The sequence below is a fragment of the Enhydra lutris genome, unplaced genomic scaffold, assembly GCF_002288905.1.
Source record: "Enhydra lutris kenyoni isolate GAN:26980312 unplaced genomic scaffold, ASM228890v2 scaffoldscaffold55, whole genome shotgun sequence".
In the NCBI taxonomy this organism is placed as follows: domain Eukaryota; kingdom Metazoa; phylum Chordata; class Mammalia; order Carnivora; family Mustelidae; genus Enhydra; species Enhydra lutris.
Genome location: NW_019154139.1, coordinates 4,076,032 through 4,087,656, shown reverse-complemented (window position 1 = coordinate 4,087,656; position 11,625 = coordinate 4,076,032). Strand labels below are relative to the sequence as shown.

The following is an 11,625-nucleotide window of genomic DNA, read 5'->3' as shown; positions in this document are numbered from 1 at the left end:
ACTCTGTGCTGGAAGAAGCTGATCTCTCCTGATTAAAGATTGCACGCTCTCTGGTTAGAAAACAGCAATTATTCCAGTGAACATAATCTGATTTTTTACTTTCTTGCCCAGAAACTCAGTCAAGTTTAGGTATAGGGATTAGACCATTCCAGGTTTCTGGTACAATTCCTCCTTTCCAGTCGCAACTGCTTCCTAAAAAAAAAAAAATTTTTTTTTTTACATTTGAATAACAAAATTTTCACTAGTAAACACAATATCCCATTTCTTTCAAGTTCCCTTTTGCTCTTTAGCTACGTGAATATAGCTTTCCTAGGGTTGTAATTGCAGGGTGGACCTACGCAGTCATATTCAATTTTTTTTTTGTTATTTTTGCATAATATTAGTTCACAGAGATCCTATTTCTACCTAGGCATCCTATTCAGCCTTTTCTGCAATGGTGCACTATTTCCTGGAGCACGGCATATGGGCAGAGTTGACTCTAACCCTATGCACCATAGACAGGCTGCTGTTGGACGCCACGTCTTTTCTCGATCGTTCACTACAATAAGCAGTTTTGTTATTACCAAAATAAATGAGCAAACGTTATAAAAGGAGACACAAAGAAAAGAAACACAAATGGCTAAGAAGCCCCGGAAACGCGTTCAAACTCCATGGTGAGACATCTGAAGATGACGGATGATACATTGAAACAGCGACACGCCTGTTCTTCTGCCTGCGGACCCAAATTAAACAAAGATGTTACTCCGTGCGGGCGCGCGGGTGGACAGACTCCGGGCTGGGCCATGTCCCTCAGCGGAGACCTGAGAGAATCAGTCCATTCCTGGGTGCAGAACGGCTCTCCTAAGGCTTCCCCTTCTACCCTAGATGCTGAGCCTAGAACATGCAGGTTTCACGGCAGCACGATTGTTTAAACACTCCCCCCACCTCCGCTCCCCAACTTAAATGCCCTAAATGTCCAGTCCTGGGAGTGTGGTGAAACCATGTGTATAGCGTTCATACGATTCACTCCCAGATGAGCCCAGGCCTGGGACCCCGCCGGCCTGCTTTCAAATCCCAGCACAGCCAGTCGCCTAGTTTGTGAGCATTTGGCCAGCCTCTCGGGGCCTCAGTGTCTTCATCTGCAGAATGGGAGCACTAAGACCTTCCATGGCTATTGTAGTCACAAAATAACACTCTGGCCCATAATACCCACTGCACATACTGCATTTACTCTGAACTATAAACTCTCTCCAGGGCCCCTCTTTCCTCCCATGGCTTAAAGAAAGCAAAAACAATACCTAAGCACCAATCTTCAATCCATCCCCAGCTCAGAGCTCCCCACCCACCCCCATCCAAGTGCCGGCAGCTCCCGGCCTCTCGCAGACAGCCCACACCCCAGCGAAGTGGACCAGATAACCTTCCCCCGCTGCCCTGGGCAGGGAACCCTTTGTACTCTCTGCTCATCTGCCAGGGCCAACCCCAAGTTGCCTCTTTTGGGAGGCATCTTTAGCCGGGGAAGTAACAAGTGACCCCTTTTATGATCATTCCTAGACTCTCCACAAACCTCCACCTTAGGAAGCATCCTACGAAGACAGGAGTTTTTTGTCTTTTTGTTTTTTATTTTTGAATAGAACTTTTTTTTTTTTTTTAAGATTTTATTTATTTATTTGACAGAGGGAGAGACAGCGCGAGAGGGAATACAAGCAGGGGGAGTGGGAGAGGGAGAAGCAGGCTTCACGCCGAGCAGGGAGCCGGATCCCGGGCTGGATCCCAGGACCCTGGGATTATGACCTGAGCTTAAGGCAGACGCTTAACGACTGAGCCACTCAGGTGCCCTTGAATCGAACTTTCATTTAGAAGAGGACACATAGTAACGAACAGCGGACACGTTTTCACAGAGGGAACCCAGCCTTGTAACCAATACCCAGCTTTAGAAAAACAGATCCCAAGCAGCCCCCCAGAAAGCTCCCTGGTGCTCCCCAAGGACCATGGTTCTCCTGACCCCTAAGCTGTTGTCCTTCCCATTGAGGGAACCCTGCAGCACCCTGGGTGCTGGGGGTGCCCCACCATGTTTCCATTCTGTTGCTGGGGATGCCTGGCAGTTTCTAATTAGAAGCTATTCTGAATTGTGCTGCTACCGACACCCTAACGTCTGACATCTGCTGGCTGTGAACCGGGAGGGGGACGGCCCATGGGGGGTCCGTGCTGAATGGTGTTCCTGGGGGTTTCCTCTCTTCCTTCCTACCTTCACCGGCCGGCACTCGCTTTTTTTTTTTTTTTTCCTTTTTTCTTCTTTAAAACAAATGTATTTATGGTTCCAACAGACTAATTCACCTTCAGGAACCACTGCCTGGTTCAGCCATTTATTCCCGCACAAAGAGGTAATTTCTGCAGGCCCACCTCTCAGGCCGCTTTCTCTCGGCAAAACAAAATCTCCTCCTCTGCGCATCGGGGTCCCGGGTTCAGCACATTCCCCTGGAGCTGGGATCTTGGTTCGAGGTCGGCCCCCCTGGACTGGTGGTGCGCTGAGGCCCGCGCCAGGTGCCGGGACCCAGCTGGGACCGCCACGGACTTGCAGGCCGGGGAGGATGCGTGTGTGCGGGACGGCGGAAGGCGGGAAGCGATCTGACAGTGGGTGCGGGGCTTTGCCCGCAGGCCACGTCCTGCAGGGAGTCCCCCCCCACCGCCTCGAAGGGACACCTCCCTGTCTCCCCCCCCGCCGCCCCGAGAAAGCGCCTCCGACCGGTGGGGACCTCCTCGCTACCTTGATCCCCGCCCCCCGCCTTGGCCGCGGAGTCGGGCGGAGAGAACCTTGGAGACGCCGCCCGCCTTCGGGCCGCGGTGGGGAAAGGAATCGGGTTTCACGCGCGCCTGGCGGGGCGGGGAGGGGTGCCCCCCCGTCCGTACGCGCCCACCTTCTCGGCCGGCCCAGGGAGAGGTTTGGGGGTCCCCGCTCCCGCACCCCGGCCGCGGGCCCGTGCGCCCCTCGGGGCCGGGGTGCCCGGGCCCCAGGCAGGGGAAGGGGCGGCCCGACCCGGGAGGGAGGGCACCGCGCGCCCTCGGCCCCGCCCCCGCCGCGCCCTCCTCCGGGGCGGGATAATTGAACGGCGCAGCCCGGGCCCTGCGTTGGCTGCGAGGCTCGGCCGGAGCGTGGAGCCCAGGAGCCGCGCCCCGCGCCCCGCGCCTTTGTCCGCCCGCCGCCCGCCGCCCGCCGGCCCCATGGAGAGCGCCGCGCCGAGGAGGGTCCCGCTGCCGCTGCTGCTGCTCGGCGGCCTCGCGCTGCTGGCGGCCCGAGGTAGGGGCGCCCCACGTCCACGGCCCCCGCTCTGGTGGCTCCCCTCCCAGCCCCGCACGCCTCGGGAGGCCTGGAGCCGTAGTCGTAGCGGTCGTCTGGGCGCGGCGCCCCCGCCGCGGTTCCGGGGTCGTGTGCGCGGGCCGTGCCCTCCACTCACCCCGCTCCCGGCTCTGGTCCTGACCGCCTCGATGACCTGGGGCACTTGTGTGGAAGAAGATATTTCCTCCTCCCTGACCCCCCACCCGGCCTCGTGAGGCCCACCCTAGTGCCCACCCACGCTCCCCCTGGGGCCAAGGCTGGGAGGTGAGCGGGGAAGGCCTGGCTGAGGGTTGACTGAACCCCGGGTGCCCCGCTCTGTCCGCTCTGTCCGGAGCGCCCGGCTCTTCCCGCTGCCCCCACCTCCGCCTCTTGGTAGGGGCTGTTGTACCCAGCTTGTTGGTGAGAAGACTGAGACTGGGGACAGTGCTTTGCCACTCACGGGTTTCCGGGGGGTGGGGGTGGACTGGAAAAATCAGAAAAGAAGGGAGCAGTCTGGAGACCGATTTTTAGGGAAATAGCCCTGTATGGGGAAAACTCTGTCTGCCCTCCCCCGCCGTAGAGGGCCCCAAGGCAGAGGCTCAGCCAGGCTGCACACCCAGCTGGGGCTGGGGACAGGCCCCTTCCAAGCCCACCCACCCAGTGGCAGGGGGAATGAGTCTCCGCTGGCAGTGCTTGGCCTAAGACTGACAGCAGCGGGATGGCGCTTCTTTCTCCCTTAATTCTCAAGGCCTAACTCCTGGGTTGGGGGCGGGAGATGGGGCAGGAGAACCCTGAAGCCCTGCAGATTAGAGCAGCAGCGGTGGCCTCTGACCTCTCCACTGACCCATGACTCATCAGTCATTAGTCAGGCCTGCCTGCCTGAGGCTTTGTTCTTCCTGGGGCCAGGCCCGGAAGAGCCGCTGACCACCCTCAGAATCCTAGATGCTTTATCTCTGGTTTAGCTTAGTTTCTTTTCAACTCTCAGGTAACCACCCTGCTCCCTGGTCAGAAGGTCGCCGGGAGAGGTTGGGGGCAGAGGGCAGAGCTCTGCGGGTGCTTCGGGGCTTGCTTGCTGGCTGCAGCAAATCTTGGAGCTCCGGCTCTGTCCTGGGCGCCTGCTGGGGGCACCTTGTGGGGGAGAAGGCGTGGGAGGCACAAGGGCCCAGGGAGTTGGCGGCGAGAGCCATCCTGGTCCCCCTGGGCCTCACTGGAGACTTGTTGGAAGGATGGTGCTTGGGCAGGAGCTGGGAGGCAGAGGGTCGAAGGGCATTCATGGGAAGGTGACTGGTGGTTGGACTGAAAACCCTGGGGTGGGGGGGCTCTGATTGGAGGCCACACAAGACTCTTGTTGGAACTACAAAGGGCACCAGAGGCTCCCTGTGTATTTTACAGATGGGGTAACTGGGGTAGGCCCAGAGAGAAGGCATAGGCGAGCTCGGCCTGCTCCTTTCCACTGTGCTCTTCTGCCCAGGGTGTGAGAAGGTTCCCCTGAAGCCTGGCCGTGTCTGACTCTGAAGGGACACGGGGACTGGTCAGGCTGGAGGGGCGCACCTCGTCTGTATCCAGGAGGTCCTGACTTCAAGCGTATGTGATAAAGGAGACCTGTTCATCGCGTACCCGGTTGGCGTGGCCTTCCCTTCCTTTTGGGATGGTCCCTCTTTTGAGTTTCAGCAGTGTGGTGTGGTTTGGGGGGAGGGAGCTGGAGCTCCCTGGTTTGCGTCTGCGGCTTCCCTGGGGTGACATGGGCCCACCCTCCAGAGAGCTGGGAGTGGGGGGTGCGGGGCAGTACACCAGGGAATGGAATTTAGAAGTGATGCTGGGAAAGGCCATCCAGCTGTGGGCCCCGTCGCTAATCTGTGGTGGCTCGCTTTGCCTGGTCACAGCAGTATAGGGGGGCGCTGATCTTCCATGCTAGGGGACAGGGCCGAGCCACTGTCTGTCCTATGTCTGTCCTGTTGAGCTTTACCGAGAGTGGGGTGGGAGGGAGTGGAGAGGAGGAGGGCAGTGGGGAAGGCCGACTGCTTTCTCCAAGACTTTCTTGGCCTCTAGCTCCAGCGGGCAGCGTTGCTGACTGATTACAGAGCAAGTCTCTGGGAGGGAGAACAAAGACGGGAGAGGGAGAGGGCTTGGCTTGGAAGCACGTGGCCTGCACCCCGCTGCTGGAACTTCCCCAGGCTGGTGGTGGGGGCCGGACAGGCTAAGCCGGGGGAGGGGGCTGGTGGTGCCTGTTGGAGTGCTGGATGCACGAAGATGAGACTCAGGGTGCCCTGGGGTGGGGGACAGTGCCACGGCCCCTCCTGTGGGACCCACGACTCTAAGTGACACCTTCTCCTGACTCTGCCTGAGGGGCTCCCCACCCCCCTGCTCAGGGCCCCCTCTGCCACCCCTGCTGAACTGTGGCGTGTGGGGGTGGGGGAGAAGGGACAGCGTGTCTCAGTCATCTGGGGGTCCCAGCTGGCTGCCATGAGCTTCTGTAGGACAGGAAACAACTTGGCCTGTATCCGCCTGGAAAAGCCCACAGGATGGGTTGGTGGTTTTCTCATTTGTAAAACGAAGATAGCAGAAACCGACTCCTTAACGTGCCTGGCGGTCGGGGGGGTGTGGGGGAGGACATGGCACCGTGCCTGCCACAGTGGCTGGATTAGTGTGACCTATTATTTGCGGGACCCCCTCCCTAGGGTAAGACAGGGTCCTCTTCCCCACGAGTGCTCTGAAAGTCCTCCCAGCTCCCCAGGAGCACCTCAGAACTGGCAGCGGTCGAGAACCAAAGCCGTGTTGGGAAAGGTCACGCAGAAGGGGCTTCTGCTGGCCTCCTCACACCTCCGCGCACTGAGTATGTGCTCTGGGCCAGACGCTGTTCTAAATCGTGGGGGCAAGGGAGAGGCGAGGCCTGGCCCTTGTGCCTGTGGGGCTCCCCGTCCCCCAGGAGAGGCAGAAGAGTGGACAGGCCATTCCAAAGCAGCCCCGTAAGGGAAGAGTCGGGGACGACCTCCCCAAGGACCAAGAAAACAGCCCCCAACTTGGCAGGCGCCAGCTGGGTCTCTGGGGAGGACGGCTGGGAGGACGGGGCTCCAGACAGAGGAAGCAGCACAGGCAAGAGCGCAGAAGGCCCAAGAGGACGTGGACGCGTATCCTCTTCCCTCCTGCTCCGTCGAAGGCAGGGCTCTGAGCAGCGGGTGTGGTCTGGACAGCCTTGCAGATAAAGACTGACAAACATGGGCGCTGGCCCGCATGGTCCCCTGCTGGTGCGCTTGATCCAATATAAGAATCTCCTTTGCAAAACATCACGTTATAACAATTTGATTCATAAAAGCTTTTTCAGGGTCCCAGTGTCCTGGTAACGACCTCACATGTGGCTGCCTAACCAAACGGGGACACCCATTAGGTCAGCTTTCCTGAGATCAGAGACCCTTCAGCCTGGAGGGAGCTCATTGAGGGGGGGGGTGTGTGCAGGGAGGCTGGCGGAGTCGAAGTCACAGCGGGCAGGGCAGGACAGAGGCTGGGTGCTGTGACCGGAGCTCTTCCCCCCTGGGGCTTCCTCCCTTGGCCCTCAGGCTGGTCCTCACCAGGCTCCAAGTCAGGAGGGAGTCAGGAATGGGTTGCTCCAGCTGCCTGCATGTTATCAGCAGGTGGGGGCCCGCACTCAAAGGAGGAGAGGAGACTGGTTCCAGTTCCCCATGTGACCAATCCCATACTCTCCCTGCTTCTCCTTAAGTACGGAGTGAGAACACACTCTGCTCTAGGAAATTTTAAAATTGACATATTTTGTATGTAGTTAGTAATTTAACAATCTCAACAATCCTATGACGAAGGTACTGTCCTTATTTTCATTGTACAGACGTCTAAACGAAGGCCCAGAGCAGTTAAGTAACTTGTCTAGGAAATACAGTAGTCCGTCGAGGGCCAGGACAGGGGACCCCAGATTCCTGACCACTTGGTTCTCGTGCCTTAAGCCTAATGAGGGGAAATAAAAACCATTCGGACAGCACTTAAACCCCATAGACAAATGCTGCATGTGCAGGGGGTCCTGAGGAGGAGCTGGTGTTTTCCATCCATGGGGGACCACAGAAGCCATGAGGGGCTCGTGGCTGGCTTGGTGGGATTCCCCAAGGTGATGACACCTGTCTTGTTTTCAGATCAGAGGACAAGCCTGTCCTGTCCTTCGGAGGCAGGGGCTGTGGTGGTGGAGGGCTGTTTGCTCAGGTACCCAGGTCTGCTCTCAGTCCTGCCTCTCTCTTGGGTGCGGCCCAAGTCAGGGCCTCCTTGCTGCCACCTGGGGTGGGACTCAGGACCCCTCCCCCTCTCCCGAGGAACCTACATTGGCTGCATCCTTCCTGCTTCAGGGGGAGGCTGTGCATGCAGGAACGGATGCCCCTGGCCACAGGACACTGGGTGAGGTCTAGAACTGTCCACAAGGTAGAAAGTCGCCCCTTTCCTGGCACCTTCATTAAGGAAAATGTTCTTGGCGGGTCCTGGGTTCCAGACACAACAGGGCGGGCCCGGCATCTGGAGAAGACGGCCCTGGAAATCATTCAGGTCCTGTTCCTGCTTGATGTGCCCCTGGCCTTGCCAAGTGATCCTGCCAGAGGGCTGGGCTGACATGGCCAGCGCTGAGAGTGGGGACACTAGGTTCCTGCCCATCCTGTTGCTGACTTCCTGGGGGTCCCGACTGCCAAGGGCCCTGATTACTGCTCCTGACGGCCAGGACCCAGAGCCTTCTTTTCTCCACACGGAGGGTCTGTGATGCGTCCTGCGTTGCTGGCTTCCAGCCACTCAGAGGGGACACCACACCGGGGGGTGGGGAGGGTCTGGCCCTCTGGGGTCCCTACACCTACCAGATGGTAGCAAGGATATAAGAACCAAAGAACCAGCCTTGGGGTCCGATGGGTCCCCGGATGGGTTTTATGAAGGGCACTTGATGTGAATTTGGGAAGAAATGGTTTGTCTTTCGGGACATGGAAACCATAGATCAGCTGGTCCACTCCTGGTGTAGGTGGGGAAACTGAGGCCCAGAAGGAGGAAGTAGGTGATCCACGGTGTCCTTTGTCAGCTGTCACTCGGGTGTTATTAGCAAACGTTCCCTGAGCCTCCCTTTCGAGCCTGGCCTGGCCCCCGAGGGGCTGTTCATCACGCTGCCGTCATCTGTCAGTGCGTCACCTGTGTGCTCCGCGAGCACGAGGCCCCCGGACCCAGCACAGATGAGGACCGTGCCTTGTGGAGCTCGTGTGCCGCGTGGTTCCCCTGTGGCCCCAGATCAAATGACTGCAAACCGAGCGGCTTAATACAACAGGTCTAGCCTCTCACCGTCCCGGGGGCCACAATGTCACGGTGTCGTGTGGGGCTTTGCTCTGGGGCAGGGTCTGTCCTCGCTCTCCCAGCTCCTGGGCTCGTGGCTGTCTCTGTCTCCACGTAGCTTTCTCTTCCTCTTGTGTCTCTTCTGAGGACACTCCTTGTGGGATTCCGGGCTCCCCCAGGTGACCCAGGAGGAGCTCACCTTGAGATCGATCCTTAATTCCAACTGCAAAGACCCTTAGTCCACATAAGGCCACACTCTGGGGGCAGGATGTGGACGTATCTTTTCAAGGGCTACCGTTCAAGCCGCTGTGCACACAGATGCCCTCGCTGGGGTGTATCGGCAGGAGTCGGTGCCACAATGACCGTGACCTGCCGTGACGGGGACAGCAGACAGGGTGCCTCTCAGGGCGGAGGAGGGTGATGCCCAGCTGAGGTGTGAGTCGTGAGGAACCGTCTGTGGAAAAGCCCTGGAAGAGCTTTTGGACAAAAGGAGCAGCTGGCTCCAGGCGCCGGGTGGGAGCGGGGTTTTTGGAGGGAAGGGAGGGGAGCGTGTGCCTCTGGGGGAGAGTGGGGGGGAGAGGGAGCTGCAGAAGATGGGAGGGCCTTAAAAATTAGGGTGCAGACTTGTGGGTTTTATCCCGAGTGTACTGGGAAGCCGCTGGAGGATTTTAAGCGGAGGAATGACATTATTTGACTCAGGTTTCTAAAAGTCACTCTGGACTGCTGCGTGGTGAAGGGCCTGTGGGGTGGTAAGAGTAGGCAGAGTGAGCCGGCGTGGAGGTTTCTGCGGGGTCCAGGGCCGAGTGGTAGTCAGGGGGCCGCTGGGAAGTGGATAGATCTAGGGCGTCTGGGAACTTGAGTGGCCGGGACTTGCCCTGGGATGGGGGATAGAGGGCGAGGGAGAAGGAATAATTCAGGCTGACCCCACTGTTGTGGGGCGAGCAGCTGGGTGGAGGGTGATTGCTAATAACCGAGACAGTGAAGGCTGAATGGAGTGGGGCCCCGGGGGGTAGTAGAAGAGTCCAGGTTCCTAGTGGACCCTGTAAGCATCCTGCTAGGCATCCGGTGGAGTCTGGGCTTGGAGGCACAATCAGGCTGCAGACAGAAATATGGCAGTCTCAGCCCATAGGATGAAGCTGCAGAAACGGGCAGGGGAGATGAAGAGAGGGGGACGGAGGGGCCGGGGGATTGAGCCCTCCCAGGCACTTTGAGGAGGGAGAAGCTCTGAGGGAACAGGCCTGCTCGGGGGCTTCCCAGAACCCCTGGGACGTTGCCAGGACTGGTTTTGAGATGGGAGGGGCCTGTGTGGTTGTGGTTGGCGGTTTGTTTGCTAATGGGGTGAGCCACTATCATTCTTGAACCTGTTTTTCCTTTTGGATCATGTCACCTGCTGGAGTCAAATGTACTATAAGTTTTGCTGCCTACGTGCGCTCCTGATTTTGACATAAGGCTTCTTTCTGCGCCCCACGCCTGTTATTATCCCCATATCCACAAAGGAGGGTGTGAAGACACCAAGGCTCAGAGAGGCCAAGTAATGTGCCTGCGGGCGCACAGCAGCTGAGTGGCTCCACCGGGACGGGAACCTGGAAGCATGACTCTTGAACTGTGTTCTTTTTCTTTTCTTTTTTTAAAGATCTTATTTATTTATGTGAGAGAGAGAGCACAAGCAGGAGCGGGGGCAGAAGGCGGGGGAGAAGCAGGCTCTCCCGCCAAGCAAGAAACCCGACACGGGGCTCATTCCCAGGACCCTGGGATCGTGACCCGAGCTGAAGGCAGACGCCCACCCAACAGAGCCACCCGGGTGCCCCTCAGATTGTGCTCTTCTGCAGGACACTACCCTGCCTCATTTATCTTTCTGACCGAAAAATCTTGATTTTGCTAAGTCTGGCTCCGAGAGGAAGCCAGTGTCCTTTGGCATGTGACGGGGGTGTAGGTGAGCTTTGAGTCCGAGCCATGCTCCAAGGCTACCTCTGTGTTTGCTCTGTGCCCTGGGGCAGCTTGCTTAATCTCCCCCTGATCCCATTTCCTGGAGTTGTGAGGATCCCATAAGATCATTTGTCCACTGGCTCTTTCCCAGGAATTTATCGAGTGCCTGCTCTGAGGCCGGCGTGGGCCAGGGTGCAGAGCTCGTCCCAGCCCCTGGGGTGCTAAGTACACATGCAGTTAATTATTTGTGCTTGGTGCCGGGAAGTTCAGGGTGCAAAGAGAACGTGTGTGTGCGTGTGTTTGTGTGTGTGTGTGTTGAGTGGTTAGGGAAGACTTCTGGAGGAAAGATCTTTGAATTGATGTGGGTGTGAATGAGCCAGTCCCAGGAAGGGTGTGGACCCAGGACCACCCAGCTCCAGCTTCCAAAGGCCAGGTGCAGCGGACGCCTGACAGGTGGCCTTGAGTTCAAAGGGAGACGGGGGGAGATGTGTCCCGCAGGGTGGGATGATGTAGAGACGTCAGGAGGTAAGGCCGTCCCCCGTGTCCACTGGCCTTGGTCACAGGAGGTCACTGCCAAGAGGGAGCATTCTGGGAGGTGCTTCTCTCCTTCCGAGATCTGCCTTCTGGCCCTTCATTCTTGTGGCCTCCTGCCTGCTGGTTCCGTGCACTAGACCCCCGTCTCGTGACAGGTGCCGGTGTGTGAGCATTGAAGCGCTGTGGGTCTGTGTGAAACCGTGAGGGGAGACTCCAGCACACCCCGCTTCCTCCTGGGGAGGTCAGCTACCCCTGAAAGGGGAGATGGCTCTGTCCTTATCCTAGACCTGCAAGGGATGTGGGGGTACTGTGCACCAGACCCCAGTGACGATGACCTGGTGTCTCCCTGGGCTATCCCCTTGGGGACAGGGTTCTATCTTTTCACCTCTGGATCCCTTGCCCCAAGATAGAGCCTGCACATGCAAGTGTTGTAACAGGAACCTTTTTTAAAAAATGATTTTATTTTTACGTAATCTCTACACCCAACCAAGAGCTCGAACTCACAACCCCAAGATCAAGAATCGCGTGCTGTACTAACTGAGCCAGCCATAGAGGGGCTTTTTGAATATACAGGGGAC

The 11,625-nt window shown here is 58.0% G+C and overlaps 1 protein-coding gene across 2 annotated transcripts in view; it reads left to right on the top strand.

Moving 5' to 3' along the window:
- The first annotated feature begins 3,237 nt into the window (after window positions 1-3,237).
- LOC111157524 (fibulin 1) overlaps window positions 3,238-11,625 on the top strand; it is a 79,699-nt gene continuing 71,311 nt past the window's right edge. For both annotated transcript variants that reach the window (XM_022519006.1, XM_022519007.1), the window contains exon 1: window positions 3,238-3,274. The gene's annotated coding sequence lies outside the window, so the exon portion shown is untranslated. The remainder of the gene's footprint in view (window positions 3,275-11,625) is intronic.